The sequence below is a fragment of the Vombatus ursinus genome, unplaced genomic scaffold (genome assembly GCF_900497805.2).
Source record: "Vombatus ursinus unplaced genomic scaffold, bare-nosed wombat genome assembly UNPS02014793.1, whole genome shotgun sequence".
NCBI classification, from domain to species: domain Eukaryota; kingdom Metazoa; phylum Chordata; class Mammalia; order Diprotodontia; family Vombatidae; genus Vombatus; species Vombatus ursinus.
This window is the reverse complement of record NW_020954571.1, coordinates 10,381,676-10,403,145: the sequence shown is the minus strand read 5'-3', so window position 1 is coordinate 10,403,145 and position 21,470 is coordinate 10,381,676. Positions and strand designations below refer to the sequence as shown.

Genomic DNA, 21,470 nt, shown 5'->3' with positions numbered 1-21,470 from the left:
ATCTATCTATCTATCTATCTATCTATCTATCTATCTATCTATCTATCTATCTATCTACTTCTAAATGAACCAGAGAGAGAAGGAATAGACTGGGATTGAGACGTTAGATAGAGGTATCCCAAACTGATGGATCTCTAAAGAAGACTTAAGGCTTAAGTTAAACTCTCTATCTTCTCCACATACATGTAATCACCCACACACATATGGCTAAATGTCTATAGATCCCTTTAGAAACATAGTTTTTTGGTTTTGTTTTTAAAGACAAATGGCCTCAAAATGTTATTGATCATTGTTCATCCATCTGTCCAGCTACCCAATGAATTTTAATGCTTCAATTATATGCAATTACAATATATTGTGTGTTTAGAGGGGGAAGAAGTGGGTATAAAAATAAGGCAGTTTTTGTTCTCAATGAGACCACAGTTTAAGCACCTATACAAGAGGTTTTTTTTTAAGTTGTAATAATGATTCACCCTCATATAGAATTTTAAGGTTTAAAAAATATTTTACTTAAGTGTCAAATGAGTGATATGGACAATAATGGATAAACTCAAGGGATCAGTGGGTAAGAAGGGGGCGACACCATGTTCTCAAAGTGCTAGCTACAAAAGAGTTTTAAACCCTGAAGTAGCGGCTGGGACAGCTCACTCCTCTTCCTGAACTGTATGTTGACACCAAATTGGCCTTCTTGCCATTTCTTGTTCATAACCACCCCTTCCCCATCTTCGGGCCTTTCCCCCATTCTTGGCATGCACTTCCTCCTTCCCTGCACCTCAGCACTGCCCAAGTGCCGCCACCTACCTGAAGGTTTTCCCGATTCCCTTGGCTGCCCGGCGTCCCTAGATATTGCTTTGTGTTTACTGTTTTGTCTTCATATGCTGATGTGTTGTATCAGTGTAAGTTCTTTCCAGGCAGGAACTGTTTCATGTTGGTCTTTGTATGCTTAGTGCCCTGGCACCCAGTAGTTACTTGTTGGTCGGTGATGTTGTGGAGAACAATGGGTCTGGGTTCCAGCCCCAGCTGTGCTGTTCTTCAGCTGTGGCATCTTGGGCAATTCATTTAATTTCTTTAAACTTCAGTTTCCTTGTTTGTAAAGTAAGGAGCCTAATACTCATACCACCTACCTCACAGGGTTATTATGATGAAAGTGCTTTTGTAAATTGTAAAGTGTTATTGAAATCTGAACCATTACTATCCATTTAAATGACAGGAGTGGACCACATGATCTCTCTCAGGTTTGATACTCTGAGCCTCTAGGACCCTCCACAAGTCCATGGCACTAGAATGTCATACTTTGGGGAATTTGTCCTTATATTCAGGCATGCACAGGTGGACATTTGTCTGGGGTCACTAATGGAAAATTGATTTAGTGGTAATGTGGTCAGGATTCCTAGAGTAAATCATTTCCACTTATACTGCTGCTTAGGTCCCTCAGGAAACCCCTGGAACTAGAGGTACATTGATGGTCAAATGTAGCCCACAGCATGGCACTCCCACCCCAATTTGCTCCTATAGTAGAAAACCATTTCCTTATGTTCACTCCCCCTTCCATGATCTTCCCTGAGGATTCTCTTACTGTGACATCTGTGCTATTGCTTGAGGTGTGTTCAATTTCCTACCAGCCTGTGTCACAGCTTCTGTTGACTTGTAAACATGAACTTCAAAAGCTGCATGGGTCATTGTATTCCCTTAGTCCCACATATCTCCAGTGGTGGCACCCAGGGATAGTTTGTAGGAAGGTGAAAAGTTGTCCTTCTTAATGTCAACATAATATATTTTGAATTCATTATCCATAAATTGATACAAGCCTTTCTTGAACCTCTTTTCAGCCTATACTGATTCTTGGGAGGTCATGAATTGGAGCGGCAGTAAGTTTTACTGAAAGGAACACTGGAAATGGAGTCAAGAAATCTGAGCAGCTACTACTTAAAAACTGTGTGACCTCCTGCAAATCACTTTATCTTCCTGGCTCTCTATTTCCCCATTTGTGAAATCTGAAGTGGGTCAGACTAAGGGATCTCCAAAGGGTACCTTTCATCTCTAAAATTCTGTGAATTCCAGAAGTATGTCACCAATTTTACAAAGCCATTTCAAATGGATCTGTGAGCCTATCCACATGGATGTTCCCTTTCATGATGCAAAAGTAAAAATAAAATGCACAGTTAGCAAATATAAAGTAATTTGTCAAGGAATATCACTCCAATACTCCAATGAATATATGATCACATCAATGAAAGTACTCCCTCAAAGGATATCGATTGTAACCCATCCACGTCCACTCATCAGGTAACACTTGTCTATTTGTTGTTCAGTTGCTTTCAGTGGTATCTGACTCTTTGTGACCACATTTGGGGTTTTCTTGGCAGAGATATTGGAGTGGTTTGCCATTTCCTTTTCCAGCTCATTTTACAGATGGGGATACTGAGGCAAACAGGGTTAAGTGACTTGCCCAGGATCACACAGCTAGTAAGTATCTGAGGCCAGATTTGAACTCAGGAAGATGAGTCTTCTTGATTCCAGGCGCTGCTATCTACTGTGCCACCTAGCTGCCCAACATTTGTCTATGTTCTCCCCTGGGTTCACCACAGAAAGTCTATTCAACCTGCTCAAGACCTTCTCTGTTTTCTTTAAAAAGTAATTTTTACTCTGAAGTTAAATACCAAATAAAATGGGCATTTGCATCTGCAAGATGAAAACAGAAAAAAGGATTATACATGAAACTGCAAATCTCTATTATCTATAGCTTATTTTTAAAAAAGCATATAATGAGTTTGACCTGTAGTTTTCAAAGCTGTCCCGTTTGTCTGTGCTTCCTTCTATTCTTGTCTTTGCACCTCAATGGCTCTCTTTGCTTTTTCATTTTCTTTTCTTTTTTTGCTACCCAGGCTTGATTTATTGTTTTGTTGATTATTTATACTTATTAAGGAAGTGATGGAGAAAATGTTAATAATGCCAATCAAACTTAAAGTGTGTTCGGTGTCTATGTTTTTTCCCCTTGGACAGCTGGTTGTTTTAACTTTTACCAGCACGCCTCTGGCTTTAGGTGTAGAAGTACCACTAGGCCAAATGGTACGCAGTGCTGAATGAAGTTGGGGACATAGTTCCAAGCTGCTTCTCAGAATGGATGGACCCAATCATAGCTCCACCGATGGTGCATTGATGTGCCTATTTCCCCACCACCTCTCCAACATTTGTAATTTTCTTTTTTTTTGTCATCTTTGCCAGTCTGATGGATATGAGGTATTGCTTAGCTTCATAATAAAACCAAAGTAGGTGTCTATTTCAAAGTTACAAAAATTTGAAAGTAACTCAAATTATATTCCTCCCATCATGTTACTTTACAAAATTAAAACATAAGTATCTAAAAAGCTTAGGAATTATGACAAGGATTACAAGATGAATGTGAAAGTGATTGAGGGTGTGTCAATGTTATAAAACATATAATAGACATTTCAATTGAAAATATAATAAAGCTTCCTACTTCACATTTGATTATCACATGTTCAAAATGAATCTGAAAAATTATTTAAAACTATTCATTCTTAGAATTGTCTTTGGCCCCCTTCAGATGACACAGAGGGGAAACTGAGATCAGAGAGATGAAGTGATTTGCTCAAGGTCACATAGTAATTGAGTGGTGGAGTCAGGCTCCCAGCTCAGGTTTCCTGACTCCAGGCCCAAAACTGTTTCCAGTACAACTTATTCTTTGTCCATTTCATGACCTCCCAAGAAGCAACATTGCTTCAATTTGTGATTTGGTGCCATATTTTCATGTGGTTGTTGCTAGTTTGGATTTTTTCCTTTGAAAATTGCCTGTCTATATCTACTGGGATTGTCTATTTTCACTTATCTAATAGTGAGGCAAATAGGCCATCTATTGGTTATCCCTTAGCCTCATCACATGAGAAGCTCATTCTTTTTCAATTATGCACTTCTTTGATGGTATCTTTTATTCTGATTCTTCTCCATGGTTCCTTTTTTTTTAAATGTGTTGCAATCTTTGCAAACTCATGAAACAAATAAAATTTTGAAGTGGTTCTCAGTGCTGTGGATAAAATATCTTTCAATAAAAATTCAACAAACATTTAATTGCATCTGATTTATGCACAGCACTACAATTGGTGCTGGGGAGATGCAATGATGACTAAGGCATGGTACCTTTAATTCACCCATTTCACAAGTATTTCTAAGTGCCTATTATGTGGTAGGCCCTGGAGATGCAAAGACAAAAATGAATGCAGTTTCTGCCCTCAAAGAGCTTGTATTCTACAAGAGGGAAACACCATATAAAAGAACTGAGGAGATCAGGAGAGACCTTATACAGGAGGCAGTACTTACTCTAGGCCTTGGATGGAGCCAGGGATTCTAAGGACTGGAAAGGACAAGGAAGAGCATGCCAGGCATGGTGACAGCCAGTGCAAAGACAAGCAGGACAGTAATGTTAAATGGAAAACTGCAAATTGGCCCATTTGGCTAGATACAGAGATGAAGAACCTTTGGCCTTGAGGCTGTAGATTCCATACCTCCACTAGAATATAGAGTAGGTGAAGAAAATAATGTGGAATCAATCTGGAAATAAAGGTTAGATCCGGATTGTGAAGGGGCCCTAAGTATCAAACGAGTTTGCATTTTATCCTAAGGCAATAGGGAATCACTGAATCTTTTTTTGAATTGGGAAATCACACAGTCAGACTTGTGCTTTAAGAATATATAAAATTTGGCTACTATACAGATGATGGATTGCAGAGGGAAGAGCCTGGGGACAGATAGACCAATTGGAAGGCTACTGTAGTAGTCCAAGCAAGGGGTGATGAGGGTTTGAAATAGGGAGTGGAGAGTGGGATGGATGTTGGAATATGTTGTGGAGAAAGAGATGATGTAAGACTTGACAACTGATTGGCTAGTGGGTGCAAGGAAGAGTGACAAGTCTGGTTCAACTCCAACATTGTGAACCTGGGTGATTGGAAAGATGGCGGTAGCTTCAACAGAAATAGGGATGGAGTTTACAGATGATTCAGGGAGAAACAGGGCATGTTTACAACTAATTAGAACAGAAGGCATGCATGAGAAGGCTGCAAGGAAGGTCTGAGAAAGGAAAGCAGCACTAGGGAGTGGGTTTTCTCTCCTGATACTAGAAAAGAATGCAGGGTAGGGTATGGACCTCAGGATAATTCCCACAGAATCTCAGAACATGGAGGGAGCTCAGAGGTCATCTCTTCCAACCTGTACCTGAACAAAGATTCCTTCTATGAATTCAATGACATGTGGTCATCCAGCCTTCTCTTGAAAACCTCTAATAATCTAGAAGCTGGTCTCTCACAAAGTAGTCCATTCCACTTTCAGACAGCTGATTGTTAGGAAAATATCTCCTTATAGCAAAGCAAAATCTACTGTCTTGTTCAACCCCCTCAAGAAACTGAGGCCCAGAGAGGTTATGATTTGTCCAAGACACAAAGAGAACAAGTAAAGAACTACAGCTTGAGCTCAGGTCCTTTGACTTCAATCCAGGCCTCTTTTCACTATGCTATGCTGCCTTATAGAGGCAAAAGGGACTTTAAAGACTATATGAAATAACATACATAAAATGCTTTACAAATCTAAAAGTGCTCTATAAATGCCAGCTGTAATTGTTAAAGATTACCTAGTTCATCTCTCTTTCTACAGATTATGAAATAGGTTTAGAGAGGCAAATTGACTGCCTTACATGATTGGTAGCAAAGCCAGGATTCAAATCCAGGTCTTCTGAAATTCTGCCCTCTAGGACCAAGCAACAGGCAGAATTTCTGTTCTTTATGTCAGCCTTCCAAACATTTGAAAGTTATTTTCATGTGCCCCTTCAGCCTTTTCATGAGAGTGTCTCCCCTTGACATAAGTCAGATCTCCCCCAACCTTCCCTCCACCACGCTTGGCTTTGGCAGATACAATCATAACTTCCAGGGTAGAATAATTTCTTTATGGCTTTTCACGAGCTGGTATCTGCATTTATACTGCTCTGCATGCCTGGGGAGTTTGCAGCTGGGATGCTAAACAGAAGGAAATCACTAGAGCTATTCAATACTGAACCCCACTCACAGACACCCCTCAGAAGGCTACTGAAATATTTAGAACTATTTTATACTGTGCTAAGTAATCCTAGTTGCTAGGGTTCTTGAGTTCTTGTGCCTGCTTTTTATAGTTTTTCTTTCTCAACCTTTGCTGTCAGGAATTACTTCTCATTGCTTCTAGTGTTCGACTCTGTAAAAACACTAACTCCCCTCTTCTGATTTGCGGCTTCTGATTATGGGCTGGAAAATCAACTAATGAAACCTGTTAGAATTATGTCCAGTTAGAGTAAGGACCAAGGGACTGCATTCTGGGTAAAGTATTTGGAACTTGACGTGTGTATTTTGTGACATTTTGGATACTCAGAAGCCTTTTTTGCTTTTTTCTTGCCTCTCAGCTGTGTGCTGAAAAGTGGAATTTGGGCCAAGTGAGGTGCTGCTGTGCATGGCATGGGGCAAGGGTTTGAGGTATAGCAGAAGTGACACCCTGTCTCAAAAAGTCTTATTTTCCTCCTCCCCTGCCCTCCCCCAGTGTCCTTTCTACTGCACAAATTATCCAGAATTTACAATCCATTGAAGAGCTGGGCCTTGAGGATAGGGCCTCAGAAATAAGTAAACAGGAAGACTTTACCCCAGCTCAATTCATGTGGTATAGACACAGCCCTGGGGGTTAAAGATAGAAGAGTTGTAGTATGTGGTTGGACCACTCACAGGCAGAAGACTGGAGCTGAGCTGGTCTGGGTCAAAAGATGGAGAATAATTACATGTTTCTGGGACCTGAAAGCTAAAGTTAGAGAAATCTCCCAGGCAGCTGGGGAAAAGGGAGCCCACTGTTTCATCCACAGAAGATATCTTTCTGCACACACCAGCTCAGCTCTAGGCTTCAAGGTTCTTTCTCACTTGAGTGGGCTTGTCCTCAGCAAGGCCCTGCTTATCTCCGAGCCAAGCTCAAAGTGAAATACCCTTAAAAGTAAGTGCTTTATTTGGAAATCTTGATTCCATTGAGAAACCACCAGATGAATGGAACGGATCACAAATGTGGTGCTGGAAGTCTCTTAGACAATCAAATGCAGTGTTCATCAGGTAAGGATGATGCAACAACATGGAGACATTTTATTGAAGCAGAAACTGAAGATTGAGCCTGACATTTTTCTGTTGGCATTCTGAGTGTACTGACTTACATTTTTTGTTGTTCAGTTGTTTTTCAGTTGTGTCTGAGTCTGTGACCCCATTTGGTGTCTTCTTGGCAAAGATACTAGAATGGTTTGTCATTTCCTTCTCCAGCTCATTTTACAGATGAGCAAAATGAGGCAAACTGGGTTAAGTGGCTTGCCCAGGGTCACACAGGTAGTGCGTGTCTGAGGCTGGATCTGAACTCAGATTTTTCTGACTACTAGTAAGCATAGTGTTGTCTCTATTGTGCTAGGCTGCCTTGGACAGTCATGTAACCCTAGAGCCTGAGGGAACCTTCAAGATCATCTAACCCAATACCCACATTTTATATTTTAAGGGGATGTGTTTGTTCCTTTTGCACAACAGGATATTTTGGGGTCACTGGTAAGCTACCAGGTACATGTAGCCATGCTGTAGAGTTCAACTCAATTGCCACCTCCTCCATGATGCCTTCTCTGAAATTCCATCAGGAGTGATCTTCCCTCTTGGAACTCAGGAACACCTTGTCTTTAATCTCTCTAATACACTTAAATTCTAATGTTGTATATCATAATTAACTGTATTTGTGCTTTATCCCCCTTCTAAACTATAAGCTCTATGAGGGCAGGGATAGCCTCTTTTTAAAACTTTGTGTCTCCTGCATTTATTATGGACCTACTACACTTCCTATGCTGAGTGCTGGGGATAAAATGACAGAAATAAAACTATGGCTATCCTTAAGGAACTTATATTCTTTGTACTGAAGTTCACTGAAGGGTTTCCAGGAGTGTTGACTGGGGCTTTTAGGTATCCTTATGAAACTGATAAAGCAAAATTTCCCTTTTGTAGGCAAAAATTCCCATTAAATCAACTGGTACTTTCATTCTGCCTAAGGGGACAGGACTGAAACTCTCAACTTGATGTTATCTTTAGAGAAATGAAAAGCAAGCCCACCCTGTTCTCATCAATAGGCTAAGTGGACGTTAAAAGAGAAGCCAATGGCCTGACAAAGGGCATCAGAATCCAGGTCTCCAGGCTCTCAGATTGAAGACACCATTATTCTCTCCATGTGTTTTTGCTGGAGTACTTCCAAGTTGAATCTCCTGTCCTGCTTTTCTGCATTTATTTCCAGCCTTTCCAGAATCTCCTCACATGACTGAGGCATAGCGCGTTGAAAAAGCTTACGCGGTCAAGAGCCCTGAATTCTAGTCCCGGCAATGTTCCTGCCTAGCTGGATGACTTTGGGTAAGCTGCTCCCCTTGCCGTGCCTTGGTGTCTTCACTTAGCAAATGGGGCCTCACTCAGCAGTATTATTACAAGTGTCAACTTAGATAATAATAATTAGTCACATTGAATTGTACTTCAAGGTTTCCAAAGTGCTTTCCTCATAATTGCCTGGTGATAAAAATAATACAGATATGGTTTTCTGCATTTTATAGATGAAAAGACTGAGTTCCACAGTGGTTAAAGGACTTGCCTGTGGTCAAATGGCTAGTAAGTTACCAAGCTGTGACAGCACATATGAATGCCCTGGAGGAAGTTTGAAAGGGGGGAAGAAAGGAGTGAGCATTTAGTAAGCACCAACTGTGTGCTAAGCACTAAGCATTTGTAAAGCGCTGTGCTAAATGCTTTACGATATTATCAGATTCATGCCTCCCAACAACTCAGGGGAATAGGCATTATTTGCATCTCCATTTTACGGATGAGGAAACTGAGGCAGGCAGCAGTTAAGCGAATTGCCTGGGGTAATACAGCTAGAAATTGTCTGAGACTGGATTTGAAACTCAGGTTTTCCTGACTCCAGGCCCAGGGCTCTATCTACTGCACCTCCCAGATGCTTAGCTAAAGAAGTTTAAAACATTATGGAACTGCCAGGAGTTAGTAATACTTTTACATGGCCACAGTTTGTTGTTGTTCAGTCATTTCAGTTGTGTCTGCTTGTTTGTGACCCCATTCGAGGTTTTCTTGGCAAGGATACTAGAATGGTTTTCTATTTTCTTCTCCAGCTCATAATTTCACAGATGAGGAAACTGAGACAAACAGGGTTAAGTGACTTGCCCAGGGTCACACAGCGAGTAAGTATCTGAGGCCAGATTTGAATTCAGGATGATGGGTCTTTTTGACTCCAGGCCCGGCGCTCTATACTCCATGCCACTTAGCTGCCCCAGTGGCCACAATTTACTCATGTAGATTTTGAAGTTGTGGTAGGATGTTGTGAGTGCTGTGGCTGATCTAGTCAATAAATGGACTTCCCTTACCATTACTGGCTCATATCTCCTTCATGCCCAAATGACTGTTCTTTATAGGAGGTAGCTTGATATAAGTAAGGGAAGGAGCTCTGGACTAGGGATTCAGGAGACCTAGCTGGATTCAGATTCCAGCTCTGTACTCAGCTAGTTGTGTGACCATGGGCAGTTACTTCTGCTCTCCATTTCTTCATCTGTGATATTAGGGGATTAGACTAGATGATTTCTAAGGTCCATCCCTCTCTCAAGTTCTGATTCTAGTGTCATTTGGGAGAAGAACAGAGATTTCCAGTGTGCTGAGTTTTTTACTACCAGGTCCTAATTCTAACCTCAGTCCCAATCCCAAAATTAGGTATGATGTTCCTAATGATGGACAGATCTTCAGCACTGAGAGTTCTTTTATGACCAAAATGTGTGGGGCTTATTTTCACATAGTTTCTGCTCTAGGTCTTGCTTGTCTGTTGATTGTGTTCAGGGTGAATTAGGGTTAAAGATGCAGGCTGCTTATCTTGGAAGGTCTGAGTCAGTTTTTCCTTGTGTGACTTTCCTAATAAGCCAGAGCTAAGCAGGCCAAGGAGGGTCTGGAGGAGCAATAAATAGTTTCTGAAGCATAGAAAGCATTTCTGTCTGTAGGGAAGAGGGGGTGACAGATGACCAGTAGTTTCCCAAAGTCCAGCAAGTAGATGGATACATGCACTCCTAGGCTTGTAAAGCAGGACTCTGAATACAGCAAAGACTGTGGCTCTGGTTCTGTAGCTGGTTGGCTTGGTGGGTTAGAACAGAATGATTATGAGGAAAAGGATATGTCTCATCACACCAATCTGTGCTATTGGAGGACCAGGCACAAGAATAATCTACAGAATGTTAAGTGTCAAATAGGACTATAGATACCATCTACTCCAACTCCCTCATTTTACAGATGGGGAAACTGAGGCTCAGGGGAAATTATTGATTGAATGATTGACATGACAACATTTTATTAAAGTAGTTGGATCAGTGCAAGCCCATTCCCAGCACTGGAAAAAGAGGTCAAAATCACTTTCACTTGGGAGATGGGTACGGAGGTGGGAGGTATCATGCAAAGTTTCATGAAAGAGGTTTCAACTGAGTGGGGCCTTGAAGAAAGAGAGAGACTTCACTGAGTAGAAGGGTAGGAGAGCTCATTCCATGCTGGAGTACAGCTTGCACAGAAGGACAGAGATGGGACATTTCAGTTTTTTCAGCCATGTCTGATTCTTTGTGACCCCAGTTAGGGTTTTTTTTCCCTTGGCAAAGATACTGTAGTGGTTGCCATTTTCTTCTCCAGTTCATTTTATAGGTAAGGAACTGAGGGAAACACGGTAAAGTGACTTGCTCAGGGTCACACAGCGAGTAAGTATCTGAGGTCATATTTGAACTCAGGTCTTCCTGACTCTAGTTCTGGCAACTCTATCCACTGCATTACCTAGCTGCCCCAGAGAGATGAAGAGAAGGCATGGTAAAAATAGAATAGAGAGTACTCTAGTTTGGCTACAACATCAAAAAAACAGTAGCATGAGTTACTGTGGGACAAGATGGAATCAGTTTGAGGAAGACCTTGAATGTCAGTTTCAGGAGTTGACGCTCGTTTCCATTAGACAATGAAGGGTCACTCAAGGTCTTTGGGTAGAGGAGTAATACTTAGAGACATATTAAGAAGATTGCTTGGGCAGCTATATGGAGAGCTGACTGATGAGGGAATAGCCTGGAGATCCGGAGACCAAGCAAGGTGCTATTACAAGAGTCTGGTTGAGAAGAGACGAGATTTTTCCATGAAGAGGATCTTTCTTCCCCTTCCCTATTATAGGCCGAGTTAATCCTGTCTTCCTCTGAATGGGACCTTAGCCTAAAGACCTAGTCATTAATTATAGACTGAATTGCAGAATTCGAAGGGAACTCAGTGAGCATTTAGTCCAACACATACCCATCCCTCAGTGTTCCCTGGTAGAACATACCCAACAGGAGGTCATTCATGATGAATACTTACAGACCTCCAAGGAGGCATATGCCTCCGGAGGCAGCCCTATTCTGCTTTGGGACAGCTCTAATCATTAGGAAATTTTCCTGGTATCAAGCCTAGCATCTCTTTGCAGCCTTAGCCCCCCTCCCCAGTGTTGCCCTCTGGGACCAAACAAAACAAGTTTAGTTTCTTTTCCACATATTACATCTTTCAAGTACCTGAACACAGCTATCCTATCTCCCTTTAAGTCATCTCTTCTCCAGGCTAACCATCCTTCAACCTAGCCTCACATGGCATAGATTCAAGGCCCTTTGCCATTCTAGTTGCCCTCTTCTGGACACTTAACAATGACCTCTTAAATGGTAGTGACCAGAACTGAATACATTACTGCAGATATAATCTGATCAGGGCAGAGTACAGCAAAACTATCAGCACCTTATCCCCGGAAATTATGCCTCTCTTAATGTAAGCTAAGATCACATTAGCCTTTTCGGATGCTACATCACATTTCTGACTCATGTTGAGCATGGAGTCCACAAACCCTCCCCTGTCCCCAGTGCTGATCTATTTTCAGATGAACCACTGTCTAACCAGATCTCCTCCTTCTTGTATATGGGAAGCTGATTTTTTTTGAACCCAAGTGAAATACCTTACATTTGTCCCTATTGAATTTTATTAGATTCAACCCATTGCCAGTCAAAAACATTTTAAAATCTTGACTGTCATCTAGTGTGTTAGCTATTCCTCCCAGATTTGTGTTATCTGCAAATCTGATGAGCAAGCTCTTCATGTTTTTGTCCAAATGACTGATAAAAAATGTTAAACAGCATAGGGTCAAGATCAGTACAGATCTGTGGGGACACTTCACTGGACAGCTCTGGCCAAGCTGACATTGAACCATTAATGACTAACTTTTGAATCTGGCCATTCAACCTGTTCTGAATCCCATCTAATTATATTGTTGTCTGGTCCACATGCCTTCAACTTTTCTAAAAGAATAGTACGAGATTCTTTATCAAAGGTTTTGTTAACATCCAGGTAAAATATATCTATAGCATTTCCATCATCTAAGAGTTAGGTAACCTTGTTGAAAGAGGAAATAAGATTAGCCTAGTTGTTGATGAAACCATGTTGGATTTTGTTTTCACGACTTCTATTTTTTGGAAGATGTTAACGATATCTGAAAGACTGGGGAGAATTGGAGAGGTACCATAGTCTTGGAGAAGGGCAAAGGCAGTTTTGATTTTTAATAAAAAGGAAGAGAAATTATAGGCCAATGAGTATGACTTCAATCCCAGGAGAACATTCTAGAGCAGATTATTAAAGAGGTTGTTAGTGACTATCTAGAAAACACCTACAGATCAGCAGATCAGCAGATGCCATGTGCCAGGTCTTTTGGTACCCAAGGCTATAGTTCATCAGGTGATTTGAAGTCATCAAGGGCAACTTCAGGTGCTTTCTTAATATTGCCTTCCTTAGCTTGGGCAGCAATTCACTGTTAGCTCTCTTGGTTTTATTCTTCAGAGTTCAAGGCTCATTCTCCCAGGTAGAGACAACAGAAGACAAGTAAAAACCAAGCTATTCCGTTCTTTTCTCCACTATCATCCTTCCATCCACTGCTTTGATCTTCTTTTTCTCTATATTCTGTTCTATATAAACAACTGTTTATTAGTCTCAGTTCCTTCTAAGCTTTAGTTTTTCTGACACTATTCTTCTAGGTCTTCTAAACTCTTAAATTCATCTTCTTTTGCTTGGCCTGACTTTGATTTTCTGTATCTCTTTACAATCTCAATTGTTCCATGGTTCTTCATGTAGTCACATGTCTTCAGAGAATTCTTGTTTTTTCTTCATTATTCACATTTTTTCCTTTTGGGGCCCTTTGGAATCTCATTTTTAAGAGTTTTCCATTCCTCCTGGGCTGATTTTCCCAGTAGAATTTTAGTCTGTGGAATACTACCTAACCTTTCTCTGAACTCTGAAATCTCCCCTTCCCAAATCAAGAGTGTATGTGTTAGACTATTCCCTCTTTCCTCTCCTTTTTCACAAACTTTAGGCGGGAGTGGTAATTCCCTGCCCACCCCCACTTTCTGGCAAGGTTCCCATGATTTGTACTCCAGCAGCTCATTCTTCCCTGTTAGTGAGAATTGGACCCAAAGTAGAGTTTTTCCTCTTTTTGGTTCCTCCACCTTTTGATATATGAAATTAACATCTAAGCAGTTCAGGAAGTTATCAACTATTCTGCCAATGGCAATTCTCTAGCTATTTCACGTGTCAAGTATTTGTCTTCCCAATTAGACTGGAAGCTCGGGTGAGGGTGGGATTTGGATTTGATAGATTTTTTTTGTATGCCTGAGCAGAGTACTAATCTCTTAATAGACTTTCAACAAATAGTCCTTGGATTCACTTGATTTTACAAAGAAAGTCTTTTCTTTCCTGCTCTTCCTATTCCTTCTTCAACTTTTCCAAAGCACTTTAGGGTTTTTAAATTGGTGTACACACACACACACACACACACACACTTGATATTTTCTCACAACTCTATAAAGTGAGTAGTGCAATTATTTTTATGCCCCCCTTTTTTTTACAGATGAGGAAACTGAGGCCCAGAATGGTGACAGAACTTGTCTAAAGTGACTTAGTCATTAAGTGGTAGAGCAGGATGTGAATCCAGGTCTTTGGAATACCAGTCTAAGCCTAAGGTAAGATACAGAGAGGGAATCTGGGAACTCCTCCTAATGGGGTCTACCACTTAGAGCCTGGCCTTCAAGCACCTAGACTAGGTTCTTCCTACCCCAAAGGCTTGGGTGCATGGTCAGGGCTAGACAGCTTCCACAAAACACAGATGGGTTTTAACAAAACAGTCCAGTAAAACCCTCAGGATGCCAATATTTCTAGGTAGAGTTTCAATGAACTCAGACCACAACTGTTCTCTCTCACCTAGGAAAGTCCCCAAAGTAATACAGTATTACTAACAGGGTCAGTCCTCCATCATTCTCTGTGGGAGTCTAGTCCTTGATGTGCATGAGAAGGAGTTGGACTGCAGGATAAGGGGAGAAAGGGAGGGAAGAACAGTTACCCTGGATGAAGCACTGCAGAGATAGATTCTAGCAAACATTCCTTTGAGTCTGGTCCCTGAAGGCCAGTCCTGCATCCAAGCAGAGTGTGTCTGCCTTACCCTATTGGCCTGCCTGCCTCAACCTCAGAGGGCTGCTGGACCCTGTGAGGGCGACCGGGAGGGGTTAGCAGTCATCCTGGGAGCCCAGTAGGACTGGCTGGCATTTGGATCTGCCTCAGCCTGAGCCCAGAATCTCTTGATCTCTCTGCTGCTCTTGTCTGTGGAGGAGCCTGGGCTCCCGAGATGGTCTCCATAGCAACCACTGCCAGTCACTCCTCATCTTGGATGTAAATTAGTTACAATTTTATTAGTGTGCAGAATTTCAAGAGGCTGGAGCCTGCATCGGCCAGGGAGGGGTTGGGGGGGAGAGAGATTTTCAAAATTCATCACACACTTTGTGTGGGGGGCCATGGTTGCATGCTCAGGATGAGACCTAGGGGTGGACCTTGAGAGAGAGTTAAGTGGACTTGGACAAAATGTCCTCTTTACTCTCTCATCATGAGCTAGTGGGTGCCAGGGGATATACAGTCTGGCTTCTAGAGGAGACTCAAAACAGTCACTGAGGAAGAAGGTGGGAATTGGCTCTGGTGGGCAAGAAGTTGGGGATCTAAGATGTGTTGAGGCCAATCCTGAGTATGGCAAAGAGGTCTGTTAGTATTGTCTGTCATTCTCATAGATACTTATCCACAGGCTTGGTGGTACATTGGTATAAATAATCCAAGAGTCATTTCTATCTTACTTTGGCATGTATATTATACTATCATGTCTTTCTTTGGTTGGGGGTGGGGGAGAAATGGAAGAAAGGGCACAGATTTACTTTCTTGCTAAGGCTATTGTTAAAATTAGCCTGCATTTTCTAGACACACACCAGCTTGGGGTGCGGTGGGGTGGATGGGAGGGAATTTTTTTTTTCAGCCAAAGACAAGGTTTATTAGAACATCCATCATATTGGGCAGACTCTTAAGGAGTCTGAACATGGGTAAGCAGTGGTTAGAGTATAAGAATCTAAGCAGTGGCTAGATTTTAAGAATCTGAGCATCTTAATGGAGACAAGATGGACCTTATATACAGAAAGACTGTGGGAAGGCTCTAGGAGTGGCCAAGTAGTTTGGGGTGATGGGAGGAAGGGCCTTTGGAGATCTGGATGGGAGTGGCCAGTAAGTTGGTGTGAACAGAACTCCTGGGACCTGGACCTCGACACCAAGGGAGAATGGAGCATAGCTAGGATTAAGGGTGGGAAGTGGTCTGGGGCCATAGGGAGGTAAGACAATGGAGGGGAGATTGGGTATAGCCACAACGAAAGGCCAGCTGATAGGATTATAGCCTCAGGGGAACTCCAGAGATTTGGCCATGTAGGAAAGTCCAGGGTTTTTCCTTTCTGGGGCCCAGATTCCAACCCCATCATTCCCCCCCTCAAACAAATAGGAGCCCAAATTCTTTTGGGGCAAGGGGCAAAGGTCTCAACTTCTGAAACTGCTTCCTGCTGGCAAGGGGCATAGAGCTGTCCCTGCCTCAAGGGTGTCCCAAAGAGGAGGTTGACTGGACTGAGCACAGGCTGCATCCAGGGAACGATGGGGGAACCTTGGCTGGCACTCGCTGTTACCAACTGTAGGTGAATGGCCTGTCGTCTAGAAGACATAAATCTGACAGAAAAAAACTGCAGGGCCCAGATATAAAGCAGGGACTAGATTTAGGGCCCAACTTTGAGAGGATAAAACATCCTTAGCTCTGCTTAGATTCAGATAATTCAGTTTTCCAATCATACAGTATCAAATCTACTTCATAGCCAGACTCAGGAATAGCCAGGTGGGTAACATTCCCTTTCAAAGGAACATAATGGGGAAACTGAGCTGGGAGGATCCCATCCTAGACTGAGGCTAAAATTGTCCTCTCAGCTTTTCCTGATGCTGACTTCTCACCAGCATCACCTTCTCTGAGTAGCTCATGGCATTTCTCTCAGATGGTGGATTATTGATTATCGATGGATTATGACCCATCAGACAACTCAAAATAAAATCCTATGAGCTTTTACCTCAAACAGCAAGTTTTACTAATCACAGTTTAAGAAGAACTTTTCCAAGATTTACATCTCAAACTTAAATTTGTCCTGGTGTAAAAAGCCAATCATGAGAGATTTCTGTGCACTTGCAAATTTACACATTAAAACAATAACCTACAATAGCCAAATTATTTTAGCAGTAACCAAATTATGAAAAGTTGCTTGACATAACTGATACAGAAAGTTCACCAATTTGAAATGTGAAACAAACCCATTACCAATCAGGTGATTTCAGTGTTGTTAAATGCACTTCCAAATTACTTTACACAGAGAATCAACATCTCATCATTAACAGTTAAAACTACAAATTTAAAAGAGCATGCTCACCCAAGTTTGGAGGCTAGCTTCATTACCTTGAGCAGGATGTGCTGAACCTGGGTGAAGCTTCCAGGCAAAGGCTGCCCTAGGGCCCAAGGCTATTGCCAGTGGGGCCCACGCTGCAGCCTCCACCCCTTCCCCAGGTGGGGGAGGGTGAAATCAAAAGCACCCAAGCGAAGGGAGTGGAAGAAAAGAGCAACCAGGGTTGTAAGGAGGAGCTCCAAACTCCTCAATGATCAATCACAAAACCTCCAGAATCTGCCAAGATATTTTCAGGTGTTCTAACTTTCCCCTGTAACCTCCGCGAAGGAGAACCCAGGGGCATAGAGCGAAGGGAGCAAGTAAGCCTCAGGGAACCAAAGAGCAACTGCAGTTTTCCCCAACTCCCCAGCGCCGAGGGAATTCACAGATACACCCCCGGATAGGGTGTCCATCCTTGTCCTCTGTGCCATGGAAGGTGCACCCAGGTCCATGGCCTTGAACTGACCCAGTGGACCGACAGCCTGAGAGCATCAGGCCTAGGGTTAGACAGCCTGGTAACTGTCTGCCAGAAAAGCACTTCCAAGCCTTGGTGCTTGGAGAGCGACCCCAACCGAAGAGCAAGAAAGGAGGGGAGGGGGGAGGCTTATATACCCTCCAGTCTTGGCTGGAGAAGAACTTGGGGTTAGACAATTTTCCCCGTACGGGCCACCAAAATGATGCGGTTTGGGGGTTCAGGGGGTCCTGGGACCCCAAAATCACAATAGCCGGGTCCTTCCTGAAAGAACTTGACCCAAGCCTTCCTTCAGCCAAAGACAAGGTTTATTAGAACATCCATCACATTGGGCAGACTCTTAAGGAATCTGAACATGGGTAAGCAGTGGTTAGAGTATAAGAATCTAAGCCAGGGAATTGGTTTTTAAATGGTATTGAGGTATTTAGTAAGATCCAGTTTGGGATTAAAAACCGATTGCAGAGAATCCACAAAAAGAGTAGTCTACATGTGGATAGCTAAGAATAGACAAAGTTTGTTTTTTAAATTGACAAGCTCTCAAAATGTTCCCCAGCCTTGTTGATTTTTGTACCCTAATTATGTGACGATAGATCCAGTGTGACACCCTAAACTACTGCAAAAATTCCCTGAGGTGGATCCTTCCTCCCTCCTTCCTTTCCCCCTAAGTTTCTTCCATCCCACCCCCTTGTGGAAGTCTCTCTCTGGTCTTCAGATACTTTTGGAGAACCTTGGGAGAAGCTTGTAAAAGACAGTGTGGCCTAGAGGAGAGAGAGTGGGCCTCAGACCCTTGGCAAGAATGGAAGACCTTTGGGTCAAGTTCTGCCCTTTATACATCTAAGTACCAGCACCTAATAAAAGTTTTGCCTGGCACACATTGTTTAATCTCTCAGTGCCCTTGCAGAGAAGGTGCTCATTGCACTGATAGAGAAAGCTTTGTGGGCAGATTCCTGTCCCAATGAAATCATAGGTCTGGTTAAAAAAAAGTTTAAAAGTAAGCTCATTAAGGTTAGGGACTGTTTTTCATCATGTGTTTGTATCTCTTGTAGTAGTCATTTAATAAATGCTTGTTGAATTGAATAGTTATTGAATTTGAGAGGAGAATTAACTCTTTCAAGTCTTACAGTATATGCTAGCAGTAACAAACTCTCTGGGACCCTCAGAGCCCCAAAGAGTTGTAGCAGAGGTTGAGGAACCATCTCAGGAAAGGTGGACCTTGAGCTCCCCTAGAACCTTTTGAGCCTTCAGAGACACGGAGACTTAGTACTTGGGGTCTTTGGACTATGATGACCTTCCTAGCTGCTTCTAACCATATGGTATCCCACAGGCAGAATGACCTAGAATTTTGGTTTGATGTAGACAGCCCTGAGTGGTCCCTTGGCCCTCCCTTGGCTCTTGACAGTGGAAGGGGTGAGGATGCTGCTGCATCATTTAAAAGGAGAGATGACTCTTATGCTTTGACTCTTCTAAGTGGCAAGTAGTGAAGGGGAAAAGCTATGCTATTGCTTCTTCTCCCCTCTCTTCTGCTATTCCCAGATGGAGAATAGACTCAATTAGGTGAGCTTGTGCCTAGATCCCTGGTTGACTTGTCTATGTTGTGTTTCCTTTTTTGAGAAGGTGATTGAACATCAGTCTCAAGTGCCCAGCCTTGGAGGTGACCATGTGAGATTGAGGGGATCCAGGGTACTGTATCCCATCAGGCAAGAGCTGGCTTGTGGCAGAAGGAGGAATTCCCCAGAAATTACTCCAACACTCTTGGAGAAGACAACCACCATCAAGAGGATTGGCCCAAGCCCTGACCTTTTAACCAGGAGACATGTACTGGAGATTGTTTGGACAATGGTAGAATGGAGGGGAAATAAAGAATGCCTACTCAGCAGTCATGTAAACAGATTTCTATTTTGATGTAGGGTTTTAAGTATCAACTTCCCAAGAGAATATGAGTAGTTATAAATTAAGTTACTGAATCTTGTTTTAAGTTGTCTTATCAATATACATCATGAATCTTTTGTGTTTATCAGTATTTTTTTTGTGTATAGGAAATAAATACCTGTCTCATACCTGATTTACATTGGGCACTGAGTAACTTTCTACTCCTTTACCCCCATCCCCTTTGGGAAGACCTAGACATGAGCCAAAACCTAAGCTTTAAGTAAATATCCCTAGGACACTGGAATGGGGCTTAATGAGGCAAAAGGTATGAGAAAATGGAGCCCAACCACTCTCAGAGGTCAGGCTCCCCAAGTCTTAACTCAATCAGACTAAATGCCTAGGCCTAGAGTGGAGGCTCCTTTTAGTAGAGAAGGGAGTGGGCATAGTACCCCTTCTCCTGTAGTCCCAGCAATGGTTCCTTAAGGAGTTCATGCACTAAAGGCCCTGTGAAGAATAGAAATCTGGGAAAGAACAGAAACTAGTGTCCTAAGTGATGAACTGCAACACTCTTTTGTGAGTGAAATGTTAGCATTATAATGGTATTCTTACAGAGCAAACAGATACAAATCCTTTATAGATAATGTCCTAGTGCCCAGTGCAGAGCCATGTACATAGTAGGAGCTTAATAAATGTATGTCATTTGTTGAATTGCCTCTTAAAGAGGCAAATTCAAGTTGCTGCCATTTTTGTTAGCCTGATAAGATGCCAGTTTATAACTGCTTTGGATCTACTGGCATTTTCTTATTTAAGCAACTACTTTAGGGCCACTGGACTTTATGGGAACAGAAGAGAGGGAATGTGTTTTATGGGATGAGCCAGAAAACATAGGCAGAAGTTGTATAGCATTCAACCTTCTATTCATAATAGGGTCTGGGCCCACCCAAATTTTCTACTCCTTTTTCCTCTTTCTCTTGGTTAGCTTCCACACATGCGCAAACAGGATAGAGCATAGAACACAGATTATGGAATATCAAAGATAAATGTAGTATATCGCAGACAGAAGGGACCTTAGAGGCATTTTCTAATCCAATGTATTTATTTTGCAGATAAGAGAGTTGAAGCCTAGAGAAGGTGAGTGACTTGCCCAAGATCAAGTAGTGAGTGGCAGCATGGTGTGGTGGATTTGGTATCAGGAGATCTGGGTTCAAATCCTGGCTCTGACACTTTCCTAGCTATGAGACCATGAGTAAATCATGTCACTTCTCTGGCCTGACTTTCCTTAGCCGTAAAATTGGGATAACAACATTCGTCCTCCTTACTTCACAGAGTGGTTATGAAAAAGTGCTTTGTGGACCTTAAAGCGGCACATCGATGTGAAATGTCATCATTATTTTTATTAGTGGCAGAAATAGCACCAGAATATGGTCTGTTGACTCCCAGTGCACTCCAGAGCACTTACTGTTAGTCCATACTGCCTCCCTGACCTCAGGGAATAAACTTCAGTCAGATATGCCACAAGAATAGAATTATATGTGGTATATTCCTTCTATGTGATGGAGATGAAATTACAGAAGGTATAAAAGCTATATATTGTTTTTCAGCCTTTGGGCAGAGGTCAAGTGTTTGTGTAACTATCCATTCTGTAATTTGATTTTGGCTAAGAGGCTGCAAAGGATGGTATAGCTAATATGCCATAGATAATTCTGGTCACATGAAATGAACTTATATATAAATCATAATTCTATTTCTATAACACAGAGATGAGCCCCAATGTTCTAATCATGTAATGCATACATTACAGGGCTAGATTGGTGTGATATGCTATCTGTAGTTTATATCAGCATAATTATGGGTAATATATACATGATATGTTCTCTCTGTTTGGCAAATATAATTATTTTCCCTCTTCTATATAGAAGAATAACAGAGGTCTACATAGTAATGTCATGTGGTCAGAGCTGCCTGCATTCTATATTCCCTGTATTAGAGTTTGCCATATTTTTTGGCCTAAGGGCCAAATTCTAATAGTGAGAAGCACTGAAGAGACCTCCCATCCTTTTCCAATAGTGTTTCTTACTAATTATGCCACACACTGAAAAACTTAATTAAATCAATGCTTGGTGTGTAATTTCAACTAGTTTTCAAGTAGAGGGACAATCAGACAGACATGTAGCCCTTTTAGCTCACATCTCCTTCATG

The 21,470-nt window shown here is 42.0% G+C and overlaps 1 long non-coding RNA gene across 6 annotated transcripts in view; it reads left to right on the top strand.

The window, feature by feature from the left end:
* Nucleotides 1-19,449, top strand: part of LOC114048410 — a 109,351-nt gene extending 89,902 nt beyond the window's left edge. For 5 of the 6 annotated variants that reach the window (XR_003569752.1, XR_003569751.1, XR_003569750.1 and 2 more), the window contains 3 exons: nt 8,326-8,438; nt 14,005-14,116; nt 19,017-19,449. This is a non-coding gene — a long non-coding RNA (uncharacterized LOC114048410). Of the gene's footprint in view, nt 1-1,998; nt 2,287-8,325; nt 8,439-14,004; nt 14,117-19,016 lie in introns of those variants that run through there. The other variant, XR_003569754.1, reaches the window with a different exon arrangement.
* The last annotated feature ends 2,021 nt before the right edge of the window (nt 19,450-21,470 follow it).